At 47.2% G+C, this 19510-nt stretch overlaps 1 protein-coding gene across 1 annotated transcript in view; it reads left to right on the top strand.

Annotated features, from left to right (window-relative positions):
* Nucleotides 1-946: 946 nt before the first annotated feature.
* FSTL4 (follistatin like 4) overlaps nt 947-19510 on the top strand; it is a 526907-nt gene continuing 508343 nt past the window's right edge. Inside the window, exon 1 of the mRNA XM_029941169.1 lies at nt 947-1317. The gene's annotated coding sequence lies outside the window, so the exon portion shown is untranslated. The remainder of the gene's footprint in view (nt 1318-19510) is intronic.

Here is a 19510-nt window from a genome sequence, read left to right as displayed (position 1 = left end):
TCAGTTCCCACATGCATCCGTTCTTTAGTGGACAGGAAGGTGCATCTTGGTCCAGCCCAGGCCTGGCTGAATGCTTGTATTTAGTCTGAGCAGCGGAAAGAGGAGAGAGATGGAGGAAAATGTGTCAAGCCGATAATATGGCTTTTTGTCCCTGGTGGTGTAATGCTGGGCTCCCGGGGAAGAGGGGTGAGGAGCCAGGGCTTTGATTTCTGCTGGAGCAAAGAGCTGAGTTCAGTCACAGCTGCCTCTGCTCCATAGTGTCATCACCCACACGCTCTGCAGCAGGGCAGGGCCTACAAAGGGATGTCTTGGTGCCTGGTGACGGCCTCATCTGTGGGTCTCACAGCACAGCAGAGGCCATAGGCTTTAGAGGATCAAAGCCTCAATTATGTGAGGCACTTGTCACATACAGAGAGAGCGGGGCTTGTCTCTGACACAGGGCTAGAAACCACAGAATCAAGGTCCTGACCAGGGTCTTAGAAAAACCAGAGAATATCATGCCATTTATTATTATTATTTTTTAAGTTTATTTATTTATTTATTGAGAGAGAGAGAGAGAGAGAGAGTGAGCAAGCGGAACAGGGGAGGGACAAAGAGAGAGGCAGAGAGAGAATCCCAAGCAGGCTCTGTGCTGACAGCACTGTGAGATCATGACCTAAGCCAAAATCAAGAGTCGGATGCTTAACCAACTGAGCCACCCAGGCACTCTCATGCCATTTATTTATTTATTTTTAATACTTACTTATTTTTGAGAGAGAGCACAAGCAGGGGCGGGGCAGAGAAAGAAGGAGACACAGAATCCAAAGTAGGCTCCAGGTTCTGAGCTGTCACACAAAGCCCCACATGGCTGGAACTCACTAACTGTGAGATCATGACCTGAGGCAAAGTCAGATGCTTAATGGACTGAGCCACCCAGGCACCCATGCACCCCCTCACTCCCTACCCATGCCATTTATTCTTAAGAAAAGGAGAATTTCAACTGTGCTTAGGTTAGTTCCAACTTGCAAAGGGGGAAGGTGGGGTTTGACATTTAAGATCAGTGTTAATGATTATGAATATTTGCATTGCAAGTGACAAAAGAAAAGAAAAGAAGAGAAAATCAAACTGGCTCAAACCATGAAGAAAATTTGCTGGTTTGGTTAATAGAAAAGTCTAGAGATAACTTCAGGTGAGGATTGATCCAGGAACTCAATAATGTCATCAAGGACACAGATTCTTTCCGTTTGTCTGCACTTGCTTTTGGGTGGCTCCCTAGATGGGCCCCCGTTGGCTGCCAGCAGGTCCCGGGGCTACAGGCTTCCTCATTCACATCAAGCAGTAAGTAGAAACGTCTTAGCATCCACTTTTCTGGCAATCCCTGAGATTCACCCCAATCTGACTGGCTGGGCTTATGTGACTGCTCCTGAACCAGTTGCTGGTGGACAGAAGGAGCTCACAAGACCTACCCTTGGGGTACACACTGAGTTTTAAGGGAATCAAATGGAAATAAGTAACTTTTTTGGGGGGGGGTAAATTCAGGATGGCAAACAATAAAGGTTTACTGAAATTTCACAAAGGACACGACTTGAATTTACTCCTATCCCTGCCTGCTAGTATCTATTTACAGATAATGATAAATGATTTTGATTCATAAATTTCAGCACCTACCATTTACTTGGGAATTTACTATTAGATCTGAAAGAATTTAATTTGCTGAGCGCTTCATCTGAATTGCTTCATATAATCCTTATACAAATCCCTGAGATTGTGATCATGCATGATTATCAGTCCTTTTGTACAGGTGGGGAAACCAGGGTACAGAGAAGTGAAGTAACTTTTCCAAGGTCACAAAGACAGTAAGTTGTAGAGACAGCCTTTGAACTCAGGTCTGTGACTTTGAAGTCCATGCATTTGGGCAGAAGGACTATGTTATAAATATTGCAGTGTAAGGACTTGCTACCAAGAGAGGGTTTGAGTCTTTTTCTAGATCCTCTGCCCTTTCCAGAGAAGTGTTCTCCAGACTTCTGTGGTGTGGGGTTGTTCTTTCTATTAACCTGCCCTACGACCTTTGGTCTCTGCCTTCCCTAGAGCCTGAGCCACCTCACTTATGAAAATGAGAACTTGTATTCTATGGTTTTACAATCGTTTCTCTCTCTTTTTTTAAAAAAAAGTTTATTTATTTTTGAGAGAGAGAGTGACAGAGAGAGAGACAGAGAGAGAGAATCCCAAGCAGGCTCCAGGCTCCAGGCTGTCAGCACAGAGCCTGATGCAGGGGTCAAACTCACCATCCACAAGATCATGACCTGAGCTAAAAGGAATACTCAAATATTTTCTTTGCCGATCCTATCAAATCTGAAAGTAGCAAACAAATCATACAGATGAATCTCCAGCGGGTTGATGGTAAATAGGAATTTCTCTTCCTAGTAGATCAAGATGATCTGCCGGTACTGTATGTCTAAAAATGAAAAGGGGCACCTGGGTGGCTCAGTCAGTTAAGCATCCAATTCTTGATTTTGGCTCAGGTCATAATCTTGCAATTCATGAGTCAAGGCCTGCATTGAGCTCTGCGCTGACAGTCCAGAGCCTGCTTGGGATTCTCTCTCTCTCCCTCCCTCCCTCCCTCCCTCCCTCTATTGCTGACCTTCCTCCCCCTCACAAAATAAATAAATAAACTTTGAAAAAGAAGAAATAAAAAAGAAAAATAAATCCTCTCTGGAAGACAAAATTATCCACAGGCTTTATACTTTTTCATACACAATGACTAACACTCAATCCAAAATTACTGTATTGCAGGAAATGAGATGAAATGACTAAAATCCAATAAAAAATACAGCAGAGATAGACTCATACTTTATCCAGATTCTAAAATTGTCAGACACAAGCTCTAGAATAATTATGACTAATTTTCTCAGGAAAATAGAAGAAAAGATGCTGAAATTCATCATAAAATCACAGTCCATTAAAAAGGAATCAAGTGAAAATTCTAGAAGTAAAAGTTAAACACCAAAGAATTCAACACATGGATTTAACACAAGATTAAACACAACTAAGAGAAGAATAGTAAGCTAGAAGCTGGATCAGCAGAAAATAATCAGACTGAAGATCTGAAGGGAGAAAATAAAGAAGGAAAAGTTTTAAAAAGGAGTTTAAGAGACATTAGAGGACATGGGGGGTGATGGTAAATCTACGTGAGACGCATCACATTTCAGCCTGTGGACTTTGATCTCCACTGCGCACGCCCCTGTGGTCCATTAGCCAGCTCTCTGCCTGGACACCCCAGTCGCCCTCTGGTGTGCACATAGTTGCCCCAGGGAGATAGATGACGGAGCCCACAGGGACCTCTAATTCACAGAGTTCAAATGGAAGAGCCATCAGTCCCCAGAGGAGGAAACAATTTAATTTCCAGTAGCTAATTGAGCCTTTCATATAGTTTTCCCTTCATAATGTCTTTCCATATCACTGTCTCCTTAGGGCCACCCCTCTGCAGGCCACCTGCCTGAGGGCTGAGGGACTCTCCTTACTCAGGCATTCCGTGTGTCCCCATTGGGTCTACTGCGCCTCTGTGTGTACCAACTTTGTATAAAAGTCTGCCAGACAGCTGTTACATCTGAGATTTCCCTTATCCATCGCTGTGTAGTTATCTTTGTCACCTTGAAAACAGCTTTTATTTCTTCCTGTATCATGACTCTTTCTTTTTGGGACACACTTTTCTTCTTTCGGGGTGGTGGTCATTGTGCTTAGCCAGTGTTTATGAGCCATCAGGTTTTGGGGAGCTGAGGTTTGCGAGCATGAGAGGGCATTTGTAATGGTGTCTGGGTGTGTCTCGCCCAAAGTCTGTGTGCTCATTCCATCCCACAGGGCAGACTTGCTTGTCCCTTGGCATCATGTGGGCCAAGCACCAAGATGAATGACTGTATTTGCATTGAAATTAATGAGTTGCTTTCTCACCATGTAGACTGACCTGAGGTTAGAGGGTGCAGATGTCCACAGCACTGATGTTGTGACCCCCGTGAGAGAAGGCTATGTGGGCAAAATGCCATGTTCACACCTCCCTTTTGCAGGGTCCAGAAGCAGCAGTTAATGGGACGTGGTGTATCATGATATGGGACTGTTGGTCCTAGAGAGGTGATGGTTCTTGGGGAGAGAGAGTGCCGGAGTCTTCCAAAGATTTTAGAAGCCAATGATGAGTTACAAGGTCCAGAATGTCTACTTAAAGATAGAAACATCTCCTAAGCCACATCTTACATCCATCCTCCGCCATGAGGGCTCAGAAAGAGGTCACACTGACCCATTGTGCCATGCTGGATTAGCTTTAAATTTTTTTTTGGTAACATTTTTCATTTTACTTTTTGAGAGACACAGTGTGAGTGGGGGAGGGGCAGAGAGCGAGACAGAGGACACCAAAACCGAAGCAGGCTCCAGGGTCTGTGCTGTCAGCACAGAGCCTGATGCAGGACTCAGACCCAGGAATGAGAGATCATGACCTGAGTCGAAGTCAGATGCTCAACTGACAGAGCCACTGGGTTAGCTTTTTAAAGAATGACCTGTGGAAAAAGCAATGCTTGAGGCCACCCAACAGAGCAGAGGGAATTGATACCTGTCAGGTGTTGTGATGCCCTGAGCATCTTGCTTGGCGGAGAGTGGGGGTAGGGCTTTCTGACTCTTTGGGGCTCTCTGGCTCTTGCAGTGTATGACATGATGCGGTGGTTGCTCCTGGTGCCCGTCCTGACTGCCTTTCCTACCAGAGTTCCCATTCCCCGGCTGCTGTGGGTTGTGAGTTCTCTAGGAACTGCCCCCTGTCCCCTGCCAAGTGGGAGCTTCCTTCTCCCAGGATGTTGTGCCCCCTCTGCTCCCTCCTGGGCCAGTAGCTGACAGACAAAGGGGTACAAAAGATCACCCCAGTTGCCTCAAGGTGAGACCAACTTTTGGGGGCAGTTGGTGGCACAGTACCCAGCTGAGGTCAGACCCCAGCTACACCCATATCCTCGCTTGCTCCTTCCTCTGCCTTGCACTGCTCCCCCATCCTTCCCAGTGCTATTTGTTGAGTCTAATAAATATTCCTGAGACTAGTTGCTCGGTAGATCACAGGGACCCAAATCCCTGTCTTAGTTCTTGTTTCTAGGGAATCTAACCTAAGGTATCTGGTCACCATGAACCAGGAGTGTGTCATCAGCACAGGATTAATAGGGCAGCGCCCTGTATTTATGTCAGTCATGCCAGCCTCTTCTTTACTTCCCCCAACCCTGTCTCTCTTTATCCTTCCTTTGCTGTTTCATATGCCTGCATGTATATTCGCCTACCCACCCATCCACTCATCCGTCCACCTTTCTGTCCATCTGTCTACTCCTCCAGCCATCCTGAGCTTCAAACTCTTCAGTACGGTAAAAGGAGCAAGATTCAGGTTCTTACCAGATGGAGACTGCTGGGGGCCACCTATGTCGCCTAGGCTGGGCTTCCTTTCTATTCCACTAGAGAATGAGTAGGGCGGGGAAACACAAGCACAGGTACCGTCACTTCCAGCCAAGAATGGCACCCATTCACAAGGCGGAACTGGCTGTGTGAATCCAACGTGACTCACCTTTAGTACATCCCATACCATTTCATGGGCCTTTTGTCTTAGAGGCTCACCACCTGGCCCTGGGTCACTGGCAGAAGCAGGATAGGGAGTGTTTTTCACTTATAAATGGTGTAGGAAAAATCGAGGTGAATTATCCGGCTGCTGCCAGAGTGCTTTATTGATTAGAGAGTGCCAATCAAATTAGCTGTCAGAGGAGAATGCAGATGGCACCGTGTGGAATGGATTTTCTCTATCCCCTAATTGCATTATTTCAATCAGTGGGTGAACATTGCATGGCCTGCGGTGGGATTTGGTGTGGGGGAGTGGGAACTGGGGGTGGGTTGACACACACTTTCTGGGTCAGGCTGAGGATCCCGGTTTGAATGTCACAAGTATTTTAATATCAAGATTGAGGCATTAACAAAATGGATCTGGGTTGCTTTATGGATGGATGCAGGGCAGGGGCCGGACCTGAAGCATGTGCTTACAGGAGAAAATACTCTCCTGCTTTGGAGTTTGGACATGTGTCGATCCGTAGTATAAGCAGATTGAAACAACTCCCTTCCAGCTTTGAAAGGTGGTATTGCTCAGCACTGAAGAGCTTATGTTTGGCTCCAGATCTCTGTTCTCCCCCTTAATAGTTGAGTGCCTTTTAGCAGTCTCCTTTTCCTCTCCAGCCCTCAGTTTTCTCATTTACAAAATGGGGCTGATAATTTGCTTTCCTCACAGAGCTGTTGTGGGGATCAGAGGCGATCATGAAGGCAAAGTGTTTAGCGCAGCACCTGGCCCACGCTTGGTGCTCAGTAAATGTGAGCTCTCCCTCCTAAAGGCTCTTTGTCCTGCCGTTGGGCCCTTGGAAATTTACAAGAGTTCCCAGATCGGATTGTGGGGTGGCTGGTTTAATGATGGATAAAGACCCAAATGGGTGATTTCTGCTCTTCTCAGAAATTCCTTCTATCTATTTATTTAATTTATATTCTTTTATTTATTAATCTGTCTTTGGATTTCACTCTTGGTGTGAGTGGGCAAGATAAACATGGGAGCTCTTCCCAAAGACGTAGTCTGATGGAACCTCGAGCCTCCTAGTGATGGGTGTATAAAAATGACAGGAGGTGTTCGTCAGCAGTGGTGTGGCCCTCCTGCTGTCTGGTGGTGGGCTGAGAGCTGCAGCTGCCTGCATAAGGGGATGTTGCAGGGGAAGGCAATTGACGGGTGAGTGCCAACACAGTGATTTCCATGGCAGCAACTTTTCTTTGCATGGAGGCTCCTGCAAGCCTCCAGCCGAGGACCCCTGCAAACTTCTGGGCAGACAGTGAGAAGGAGAAGGGATACGGTCTGTGGGGCCCTGGTCTAGGCTCTGCCGCCTCATTGATGTGAAAGCTCCATTTATATCAGTAGGCGTCCACGACTCCTATATCCCAGGCTCGTGACCCTGGGATGTCTTTGGCCATCCATGTGGGGGCCACTTACTCACTATCACCAAAAGCCCTTTCTTTCATCTCCCACCTGAGAACCTTATCTGTTCTTGGACAAGCATGTCAGCTCTTCCAGAAGAAAGGAGGCGGCAGGTAAGGGATAGCATAACAAGGCGTCACGGCCAAGCAGGCCATTTGGAGAAGCAAGGTAAGTTCTTGGATAGTGACAGCTACTCACTCTCCATCGCCGTGGCCAAGCACATCCGGGTGGTGCAGGCAGAAGAGGGAATTGGGAGCCTTTTCAAGCTCACAAATCCTTGTCCGTGTGATCTATCCTCAGGCCCTAGGGTTACAACTGGGGCCCTGCCCAGGTCACAGGAGGAGACAGGAGCGGCTCAGACCACATCCACCTCCCATAACCTTCACAGGTGGAGGCCACAATATGCAATCTGAAATGTTCTTTGTCTTACAAGAAAACCCACAGACAAGCAAACTAGCAAGTTTACAGCTCAGAGACTGAACTCTTCAGAGAGAAAACTCCAAGGAAATCTAATTAGGAAGCCTGTAATCCAATAAGTCTCTGTGCTCTGGGACTGCCTATCAGTGAGAGAGAGAGAGAGAGAGAGAGAGAGAGAGAGAGAGAGAGACAGAGACGCCCATTGACTCTTTCCATTTGGCTCAGTGAGGCAGCCTGGTCAGGACATGGATGGAATGCTTCTAGTCAGTGAGCCATAGAAGAGGTGAGCATGTTCTAGAGCTGTCTGGTTACTCTGAGCCCCAAGAAATATAGACACTGCCCAGGAAGGCCTCAAGGATATCCTCAGTCCCCCTCCTTCCTATGCACAGTACAACCCCGCCCCCCGATATTGTAGGCATATTTCCAGTGGGGGGATGCCGACTGCTCCCAGAATCAATGACTCAGCTTGTTGGATCCCCATTTCACACTGACAAGGCTGGACTTCATCTGAAATCTGCGAGCTGCACTGCAGCCTGGACAGCAGCAAGTTGCACATGCAGTTGAGACACTGCTCAGCAAAGGCAGGAGGACCGAGGGCTTTGGCTCTACTTCCTTCCCTTGGGGGCTGTTTCCTGCTTTCCCTCTCCGCCAGCGCTTCCCTGACTCACATGCCCCTGGCATCGCTTGTCCGGACTGTGATGCGGTGGCCCATTCACTGTGCATCCAGGTGAGCGATGAGGGGGTTACAGGTGATACTGTGGATAAATAGCTAAAGCATCACAGTTCCAAAATCAGTTACATTATTTTCCTCACCTGGCAGGTTCAAGGTTGTTGCTTTAAATCTCACTTTCCTTCTGTTATTTTCTTTTTCTCCCTTCCTTCCTTCCTTCCTTCTTTCCTTCCTTCCTTCCTTCCTTCCTTCCTTCCTTCCTTCCTTCCTTCCTTCCTTCCTTCTTTCTTTCCTTCCTTCCTCCTTCCTTCGTTCTTTTGTTATTTCTTTCATTCTCTCTATCACTCTTTCTTTCCTTCTTTCAGAAGAAAGAGAGAGCATGCGAGCAGGGGAGAGGCAGAGGGAGAGAGATATTCCCAAGCAGGCTCCATGTCCGACGCAGAGCCTGAGGTGGGGCTCAATCCCACGACTGTGAGCTGAAATCAGGAGTTGGACACTCAACCTACTGAGCCACCCAGGCACCCCTCTTCTGCTATATTTTTCACAGAAGACTGAAGGCACCATTACAGAAAGTTTGTGGCGTTGTGTGTGACCTGTGGTTTCTCTTACTAGGTCACAACCTGTGGTCCAGAAATGCCCACAGAAGTGGATCAGGCTGGGGTGCCTGGGTGGCTTAGTCAGCTGAGCCTCTGACTCAATTTTGGCTCAGGTCATCGAGCCCCATGCACTGAGAATGAAGCCTACTTGGGATTCTCTCTCAGGCTCTCTCTCTCTCTCTGTCTCTCCTTCAGCACCTCTCTCCCACTTGTGCATACTCTGTCTCTCTCTAAAATTAAAAAAAAATTAAATGAAAAAAGAAGTGGGTCAAGTATACAAACACTGCTGGAATTAAAGTAGTAACTGGTGTTCCAGCCTTTAAGACAAGGCCTAAGAAGCCTTCCTGCCTTCGTTCTTACTTCTTCCAGTTCATCCTTCACACTGTGGACAGAAAGAATTTTGCTAGAATGCAACTGAGCACGTCCTCCATGATTTTCCTTCCCAAAGGGCCAAGCCCATCCTCCCTGGAAGCCCCCGTGACATGGCCTGCAAGACCCTGTGTGAAGGATTCCAGTCCTGCAACCCCCAGGCCCAGTCCAGTCTGTCTCCGTGGGCCCCGATAGCATTAAGGTCAAGGACGGTGGAGTCTGGCTAACACGCACTTCTGCCCACCATTTCTTTCTCTGCATTTCCAGCCCCAGAGACCGATGCCTTACCTTTAAGAGTCCGAAAATTGGCGGTGGAGAAGTGAATGCTAGCTTTGGTGATCCTGTCATGATTTAGCTTTATTTTCTCTCTCCCTCTTTCACATGACTGGAGCAGCGGAGCAGGTCTCCAAGAAATACATTCCCGAAGCTTAGGACTTTATAAAATGAGGGGTAGTAAAAATTCAGTGTGCTCCATTATGAAGATGTGTGGTGCTTCCTCGGCTTGCAGAGGCCCTGGTTTGCTTGTGACGAAACAGACCTACATTGGCAGGTTGGCAAATAGGCTTTTCTATTGCTGTCGTTTTAAAGACAATTTCAGACCGTTGTTAACAGACTGCGACTCACGGGCAGGAAGGGAGCAGCAGAGGTTAAAAATGGCCTAGGTTGTTTGGGGACAGGTATGCATTTTGGTGAAGGAAAACACAAAAAAGAAATAAAATCAGGAGAATAGAATAAAATAAAATAAGCCAGCATGGAACCCGCCGTGGCTTTTCCTTTCTGAACTCCTGTTGATGGCGGGGAGCAGCCAGGTGTGAAGTGCCTCGGGGGCTTTGCCAGGAGTCTCTCTTCTGATGGATGCTGGTGAGGATGGACTCCTTGGACCCTGGGAGGACTGTCAGGGGGAGAGGGAGTTCCTGAGGGACACTTCTTGATAAGGAGCCGCTTGGGACGGCCCCACAGGGAGCCCCTGCTTTTCGAGGTCCTACAGGCACGCTTCCCACCCTAGTGTCACACTCTCTTGGCTTGCTTACCCAGGCCGCTGCTGATTACATACACAAGACACAGAGGAATCCAAGCATGGAAAAGATGACAGACATGGAGGGCAGAGAGTGAAGGTGTGGGGCTTTTGGAGAAGTGAGCAGAGCAGATGAAATGGAAGGAATAAAGATATTATACAAGAAAGCACTGAGCAGAGAGGAGACAAGTATGTGCACATTGAAAAGGCTCACTGTGCTTCAGGCGGCGTAAGTGAAGAGAGATCTGCCTCTAAAATTGCCTGGCAGCAGTTGAAAGCAAATTTTTATTCTGAAAAATTGCAGGCATACACAGAAGTAGAGAGTTAATACAGTAAATTCCCTTAGGCACCTACCACCCAGATTGTGACAGTCATGAAAATTTGTCCTGTTTGCCTCCTTTTTGAATCTTGTTCTTCTTTCCTCTTTCATTTTATTGTCTTTCTTTTAATTTTTTGCTGAAGTATTTTATTTATTTTTTTTGCTGAGGTATAGTCAACACATAACATTATTATTAGTTTCAGGTGTACAACATAGTGATTCTGTATTTGTGTAAACTGCAAACTGGTCACCACAGTAAATATATTTAACATCTGTCACCATACATAGTTGTGAATTCTTTTCTTGTGATGAGAACTTTTAAGATTTACTCTTTTTTTAAAAAAAGTGTTTATTTATTTGAGAGAGAGTATGCGAATGCAGAGGAGGGGCAGAGAGAGAGGGAGAGAGAAAATCCCAAGCAGGCTCTGTGCTGTGAGCGCAGAGCCCGTTGCATAGCTTGATCTCACAAACCCCGAGATCATGACCTGAGTTGAAGTCAGACATTCAATTACCTGAGCCACCCAGGTGTGCCCTTTCTACATATTTAGGATATATCTCTAAAAACATGGATATTTTCTCTCACAGCTAACAATGGGATGATCATACCTACTAAAATTGACAATAATCTTTGGTCTTGTAATAATAAAATTTCCCTGAGTATTTATAAAGTGTCTTTACAGTTGGTTTGTCGTCATCACAATCCAAAAACCACGTCCCTACATTATCTTTGTTTGCTCTGCTGTTTTTAAGCTCTGTCCTCAAATTTTTTCACACCCCTTTTTTGAAAAGATGGATGCTAATTCTTCTTGCTTTGCATGTGGGCTGGATTTAGTGCTTTGCTTTTAGTAAGGAATGTGGCACAAGGAACAGCATATGGCTTTCAGGACTGGGCTGTACGTGACTGTGGCTCTTCCTCCCAGTGCTCTCCTGGAGGGTGTTCACCATGAGGAGGCCACGTGTCCTGTCCTGAGGACGCTCAACAGCCCATGGCTATGTGGGGAGGCACTGCAGCCTCCTGCCACCGTGGATGTACAGGAACAGGCAGACTCAGGTGCCTCCTCACTTCCAGCCAGACCTTCAGGCAAGTCCGTGACCTCTACTCCCATCCTACCTGCGTCCTTCTGAGACTCTCTGAGCTCCCACCACCTGCCGAATGCACTTCCCAGTCTCCGACCCACAGATATTTTGGGATCATAAATGTTTATGGTTGTCTGAAGCCACACAATTTTGGGGTCATTTGTTATGCAGTGACAGAGAAGGAAGAGTTGCAATGTGTAAAAGTCTGTTTTAATGTAGAGCATGCCCCTATTAAAAAAAAACTTTTTCTCATGATCTAGAAACTGAACTAGTTGTTTTACAGAATGTCCCATCATCTGGATTGGTCTGTGAAGCTCATCAGTTAACTTGTTCTTCTGTCCTCTGTGTCTCCTGTAATTGGAAGTTACCTCTAGCACCTTGATTTTGGGTCACTATTTTTGGCAAGAATATTTTACACGTGGTGGTTTGTGCGTGAAATGATGAGCGTCATCAAGTCCCCAGGTCTGGGTGCATCACGTTTAGTGCTATGAAGACGGACCCGAAGTTCAGAAGGTCTGGCAACAGTTTTGAACTTTAAGGACAGAAGGGAACGGTCCTGCATGGAAGCATGTAGTTAGAAAAACTCGGTTTCCACCCACGGGACATGGATGGAATTTAAGACATTTTTTTTTAATTAAAAAAAGGTTTTTTTTAATGTTTATTCATTTTTGAGAGACAGAGTGAGACAGAATGTGAATGGCGGAGGGACAGAGAGAGAGGGAGACACAGAACTGAAACAGGCTCCAGCCTCTGAGCTGTCAGCACAAAGTCCGACATGGGGCTCGAACTCACAAGCCATGAGATCATGATCTGAGCCGAAATCAAACACTTAACCCACTGAGTCACCTAGGGCCACTTAAGAACTTTATAACCAGACAAATTGGATGTTTTTATTAACTTTTTTAAAAAGTAGGCTTCATGCCCAGCATGGAGCCCAATGCAGGGCTTTAATTCCCAACCCTGAGATCAAGACCTGAGCCAAGATCAGGAGTTGGATGTTTAACTGACTGAGCCATCCAGGAGCCCCCAAGCTGGTGCAGAATGAGTGATTCTGACAGGCAGAAGTTCAGAAATACATACCAACTACAGAGACTTGTTGGAGGAGAGGTACCTTGAGGATGTATGTCATCTATTCCTGCATTTATGTGCTAATTCAACAAATATCTGAGAATGTCCCATGGGCTTACAATGTGCTAGAACTTGAACTGTCCAGGAAGGAATGAAGTTAAGGACTTGAGCCTAGAGAAGCTGTATATGGGATGAGGGTCACGTGGGGAGCCTCAACCAGGGACCCCCAGTGAGACCTCCAAGCAGTCATCATCCATGTGCCAGGAAATGGTTCCATTCTGGTCGCTGTTCACAGCCAGCTCAGGGGATCTCCTGCTTCAGGGATTGTGATGGTGAGTGGGGCTGGAGAGCCAGGGGATGCCTGGGCTGTGAGCAGTACTGTCTGAGGGCCTGGACGTGTAGAAAAAGAAAGGGTATCAATGTGGGAGAGCACAGTCTCCAGAGTTGGACAGGAAGCAAGAAGGGAGGGGATGATCCCAAGTGGGCAGAAAGGGCAGACCTGGAGGAAGGCTGTGCAAAGGGAAGTGTGCTGTGCTGGTAGAGTACAGAGCCTGCTGAAGGCAGATGGCTGGGCTTTCTAGAAATTTCCAGCCCTGGTCCTGGAGCAGGACTAGGGATGCGAAAGGACAATAAAAAGGTTGTGGAGCAGACAGACTATGGAGATGTGTGAGTAGCAGTAGTGACGTTCCCTCCCATGTCCCCCACCAAAGCCCTCTGTATCTGCCTGATATCTTTTCTGTCCAGAGCTGTCGGGCCCCTGACAGTGGAGTTAAATGCCCCACAGGGCTGTCTTCCTCAGGGCCCCCAGTACTGTTCCCACAATGCAGCAACCCCCAGTTGTAGCCTCTCCCACAAGTGCTCTCACCTTCTTACATTAGTGAACAGGCCCAGGAGGGCCCTGGGGGGTCACGAGCTGCCTGGACAGATTTCCTGCTCCTCTAGCAACTGGCTCCACATTGGCCTTAGGGGGTGCCACCCTGGGTCTGAGCCGGCAGCCCCAGATGCCCCGTGGGGAGCACGTAGTAGGTTGTGCATGAATCCTTGGGTATTCCCCTCAGCAGTAGGGAAAGGGAGTTCATCAGATAATGCCTGAGCTGGGAACCGTCCTGTCCTCTGGGAACAGGGCTGGGGGGAGCTTTAGAGAAGCCGGGATCACAGAATGAGGGAGAAGATGGGGCACCAGCACTGGAGATATTGGAAAGTGCCCTGCTTTCTCTACTGGGATGAAAGAAAGGGGTCGGCTTGCTCCCAGCTGCTGCCTTTCGGCTCTCTCTCTGGGTGAGCTTCTTTGCACACCTTCGGGTGATGTTCTCCTTCACTGCCAGTGTTCCTTTTGTCTTACTTTATCCTGGCCCCTTTTTCTTCTTACTGCTCCTTTCAGGAGGTAGTATAAAAATAACTACAACCCCATAACTCCCTTGGCCTGCCACCCTAGTCAAACTCCAAATCCCCGGTGGTCTGTTGGTTGTTTCCACGTCCTCCCCACCCCCCGCACTTGTGTAAACTCCCAGCCTGTCAGCTCTCTGAGAAACTTCCCTTCCATGTTCTAGATGCTGTGTGAAATGAGATTGGACCAGGTCTTAGAGTGTTTATGTTTGCTGTGTGGCCTTGGGGTGTCTCTTGATGTTTCTGGCTTCCTACGATGGTCTCGTCTTAAGCCTGCTCTTTCTCCTGTGCTGTGTGCAGCAATGCCAATTGGAACAGTGTTTTGAATCTTCTCCAGAGTGTGGATGACTTGCTTTGTGTCCATTATTGCCTTCAGGCCGGGGATCATCCAGCCTGGACTAGACCAGACCAAAGTGGGAATGGGCCATTGTTGGAAGACCTTGGATACAGTTGACTTGGTCTTACCCTCCCTGAGAGAGCCTCCATGGTGTGCCCCTGTGTTAGGCAAGGGATGGGACATTGTGCTCTTGCTTGGTGCTGCTTACATAGAGGGAAACTGGGTCAGCTCTTTGCCTTGCTCTGGCATGCACACTACCTGCGGGTCCCGAGGCAGATAGGGGCAGAGCAGCCCCTGGTTTGGAAGTGTCCCCCTCAGGCCCAGCATTTGTGTGTCTAGTCCTATGATGTAGTTGCCATCTCTCTTCTTCTCTGGGGCACAGTCAAGGCCTTAAGCGTCTCTTTCTTGGTTGTATTTCCCACGTTTTGTTGTTTGTTTGTTTCATTTTCTGCTTTTTAAGTTCTGCCCTGTTCTCTAATTGTTCCAGAAGCCAGACAGATGGGCTGATTTCTTTAGCCAAAGTGAAATTTAAAAATCATCCAAAGTAAATGGGAGGCTCAGATGTTTCAGTTCACTCGCACGCCTTTTCTCAATGGCTAGTTTGCCATCACAAGAACTTCCTGTTTTAATAAGCCGTCTGGGCCTGGCCATACCTCCCTCCAGAAGGCGTCTAGCAGCTTTGCTGGACTTGGCAAAGGACACTCTTGGCCAGAGATGACCAGCTGGAATGTGAGTCCCTCCAACTTGCATAGAATTGGGGGTGATTCAGGCGAGTAAGCCATGCCAGATCATTGTGACCCACATCATGCGTCCATTGTGTGACTGTGGGGCCTGCAGACTCGGAGGATAACACGCTGCCCAGGATCACACAGCTGGGAATAAAAGCTAGGTCTCCTGGCTTCTGGTTTAGCTCCCTTTCTTGTACATCATGGAGCCTGACACAGTGAAGTGGCTTAATATGGTCTTTTTGGAAGAGTGAATGAATGATCTTCATTAAGGTTAGTGAGGAGAGCATTTAAAAAAAATTTTGTTTATTTTTGAGAGAAAGAGAGAGTGAGTCGGGGAGAAGCAGAGTGAGGGGAGACAGAGGATTCAAAGTAGACTCAGCACAGACAGCAGAGAGCCTGATGCATGGCTCAAACTCACGAACCATGGGATCATGATCTGTGGTAAAGTCAGATGCTTAACCAACTGAGCCACCTAGGTGCCCTGACAAGAGCATAGTTGAGAGACAGGATCTTGTACTCTCTCTACTTTGGAACTTTCCAGCCACTGCCTTAGAAATAAGGCAGGGATAAAGGTGTATCTTCCCATACTACTTTAATAAATCACTGTTCTTTAGGTGCATGCCCCAGGGCCTCAGTTAGTTTATATAAAGGAGAATCAAGTCCTGAAAGAGATTGCTTTGGTCAGGCTAACTTCAGATGAACTTCTTCAGATTTGTACTATAAAAGTCAGTTTCCTAATTGTAAGTGGACCCGAGGTCTACCAGATGACCAGCTGGTCATGTTGCTCTGGTGGAAGTTCTTAGAGGCTATGGGACTGTTCTCATGATCAGGAGGTTGTCCAGCAAGCCCAGAATAAGAGCTAGGAGTGTTGGGTGTTGAGGGACAGTACCACCAATTTCACCTCTTTGCTCCCGAGATTCTGCCTAATAGCCAGGGCCTGGTCTTGTTGGAATCTTACATCTACCCCTCAGGATTGGGGAAAGGGGTTGGATAAAGAACAGGATTCTTTCTCTGTCTCCTTGCTCTGTGGGTCATACAATCTTGAAATGATTTATTTTCTTCCCTTCTCCATGATGTAGTAAGATATGTCAGTTATGGTGGATATGTTGACCATTTAGTCTGTAGGCAGTCGAATATTGAGACAGGAGAAATGAATGTTACCCAGAAGTCTAGGGCTTGAAGTTGGATATGGTAACTAGATTGACTCCAGACTGCTTCCTGTTAAAAGGATGAGGTGGGAGCACCATGGTAGATGGGGACATTTTTTTTGGAGTGTCTGCAAGGAAACTCCATAATTAATACTTACTGGTCATTTAGTGGGTGCCAGAAACTGTGTGAAAAGTTCACATGCATTATTTATTTGATCCCTCCAGAGAAAGCCTTGATAAGGATATTATCCCTGTTTTATGAATGAGGAAATAGTCACAGAAAGTTTATTTAAAATTTTTTTTAGTGTTTATTTATTTTTGAGAGAGGGAGAGAGAGACACGGAGTGCAAGCAGGAGAGGGCAGAGAGAGAGGGAGACAGAATCCAAAGCAGGCTCCAGGCTCTGTGCTGGCAGGGCTCCAACCCACAAACTGTGAGATTATGACCTGAGCTTATGTCAGACACTTGACTCACTGAGCCACCCAGGTGCCCCTAGTCGCATAAAGCTTAAATATCTCTGCTATGGTCATACGTTGGTAAAGCCAGGATTCAAACTCTGATAGCTTGGCTCCAAACCCCATCTGGACGTGTGTGTGTGTGTGTGTGTGTGTGTGTGTGTGTACACATGTTTCTGAATCTACATGTGTAAGGTATGCATGTGCTGGGCAGCTAAGGGGTTGTAGGCAATGGCCTCTTTTATTTCATGCACTTCGCATCTCATTGCCTTGTTTGTTAAGTACCCCTCTTGTATTTGGGGGATCTTCCTGTTCCTGATTTCAGGACTTGTTGCTCATAGCACTAGGTGCAGTGAGCACATGAGTGGACTCTTGTCCGTGGATGTTGGATCCAGACTGGAGATGTTGGCACTGTGCTCAGAAGAGCTGGCCCAGGGGCTCTCGCCATCTAGGGCACCGCAGAGGCCGATTGGGCGCCTGTCCTTCCCAGCATCTTGGATTCTCTGAGCTTCCCTCTATTCTGATAAACTCCTCTTTCTTTTTTATCTTTTCTATTTCCTCATTTTCCTGGTCTTTTCTTTCTTTTCTGTTCCTTTCTCTTGTTCCCTTCCTTCCTTGCTGCCTCCTGATAGGAATTGCTTACAGCTAAAGAACCTTGTGGGATACTGAACCCACTTCTTTTGTTTCTTCCTTCCTCAGTGGTTCAGTCTGGTTGCAGACCATCCCGTCTCTTGGTTACTCTTTACCATGTTGCACCTCCTAACAGGAAAAAGACTTAATCAAGGACAGTGGTGTGTCTTGCAGGCTGTTTCCAGTTCTCTTTCACAAAGGAGTTTTCCTTCAAGGAAAAGGACCTCTTTTTTGTTCCATCTTTTCAATCCTATCCCTCACTGCCTAGAGGGGTCCTGTTTCTGGGGGAGCACGAGGTGCTGCTTCCAATGTTACAGTTGGGAATAGCTTACTTATGCTAGTGCCAAATCATGTGGCACTCGGTGTCTCTTCTGGGAAGGTGTCCTGATTGAAGGTGCATAGATCCCCAGGCATCCTAGCTGCTCTGGCTCTGGCTGGGACACCCCGGGGCTCTGAACCTACATATGGGAGAATTTGGCTTTCACGGGCTCTCATCCTGAGATCCTTGAGCAAGGAGGGCCATTTGGCTCTGCAACACTTGTTTGCTGAACATTTATGATCTGCTAAGTGCTACAGAGGAGTCCTTCTTATCCACTCTTCTATCTCATGTGGCTTCTGCTAAGCATGGAAAAATCCCAGTCTGTTGAGTGAGTGATGCATCTCCCTTCACCAGGTCCCCTCTCTCCTCCGCAGGCCCCCTCTGCACCCATGTTCAGGCTGTGGACAGAACCCCCCAGAGCTGTGGCACCTGCCACCCTCACCTCAGCCCTCTTCACCTTCTCACTCTTTCTTTATGTGCACGAAGGGCAGCAAAACCTGCTTGTGGGTTACTGACCCTCTGGCTCTGGGCTCCCCCAGGCCAGTACCTGTCCTATCCTCTTGGTTCCCCTAATGCTGTCCTGGAGTCCTCTTCCTGTTCACGCGCTCCTTACTGTCTCATGCCGCTGTGTTCTGAGGGTTTATTTCAGCAGGGTGAAACGGCCCTTTTAAAACTGGTGTGGAATGAGGGGCACCTGGCTGGCACAGTCAGTAAACACTCAACTTCTGCTCAGGTCATGGTCTCACAGTTCCTGAGTTCGAGCCCCATGTTGGGCTCTCCACCAACAGCTCAGAGCCTGGAGCCTGCTTCAGATTCTGTATCTCTGTCTCTCTCTTCCCCTCCCCCACTCATACTTTGTCTCTCTCTCTCTCTCTCTCTCTCTCTCTCTCTCTCTCTCCCTGGGTAAAATGTGAACATCTTTACCCCAGCAAGATGACTGCTTCAGGCATAGAAGAGGAGGTCATGGTAGCTTTTATTACCTTTAAACTAATGTTCCAATCTGTCTGCCACAATTTCTTAACCCCTGAGGGAGTAGCCATCTCTATTTCAGCTTCCATGAGGGTCAAGTTTCAACTCTTTATAGTCATTAAAATGCTTTTTGTTGTTGCCAAGGTTGCTGCCCATTGGAGCTCTTCCAATCCATTCTCTGTCCTTCTGAAAGCTGATGGCTCTGTGGGTCCCTCCCTGTATCTTCTCTTTGTCTGGGGCATAGTTAGTGCGGGGAAGTGAGATGTGGTTTATATAATGTGAAAACATGATTGAGGAGAAAGCGATGGTCCCCACCTGCCACCTGGCTTTGGAATGTACAGTTAACACGCTAACAGGCCATTGGCTCCCATTTGCAGCTCAGTAATAATTCAAACATTAACATAGGCGGCTCCAGGCTTTGGAAAAAAAAAAAAAAGAAACTGCTTTTATATGAAACAGTGCTTTATCTTGCATGTGAAGTGGTGATATGCCTTTCTTAATTTCATTCAGCAAAGGCTGGGAGTAAGAGAAAGAATTGTTCAAACTGGCTTTATTTTCAATATTTGAAGTCTGATGGGTTTTACAAATTGAATCCCTTCAAACTTTTTTTGAAGCCAAAAGTTCATTATTCATTTGGGACCCTCTTCCTGCACGAGGAGCTCCATTTGGAGCTGACTGTCCCGCCCCTCTTGAATCCATCCTTTCATTATTCCCAGAGCATACAGTGCTAAAATATGGTAAACCCCACAACTGAAAGAAATGCCCCCAGAATCACAGAAAAATCCTTTTGCTTCTTCTTTTGGCTTATCTATGGGGAAGCAGGAAATTGGGATAGTTTCCATAGCAGGGACATTTCCTGGGGGTGAGTGAGGCTCGCCATGCCTTGGGGAGGTAAAGCTCCCCATAAAGGCCATGGATGAGAAGCTGCCTTTCCCTATGAATGGGGACCTCCTTGCTTCAGGACCACCTTTGGGAAAAAATTGTTTTCACGCATTATCAGCTATGTTGTGTGCGGGG

Source organism: Suricata suricatta, chromosome 6 (genome assembly GCF_006229205.1).
Source record: "Suricata suricatta isolate VVHF042 chromosome 6, meerkat_22Aug2017_6uvM2_HiC, whole genome shotgun sequence".
In the NCBI taxonomy this organism is placed as follows: domain Eukaryota; kingdom Metazoa; phylum Chordata; class Mammalia; order Carnivora; family Herpestidae; genus Suricata; species Suricata suricatta.
Note: the sequence above shows the minus strand (reverse complement) of the source record. Positions and strands in the feature narration are given on the sequence as shown.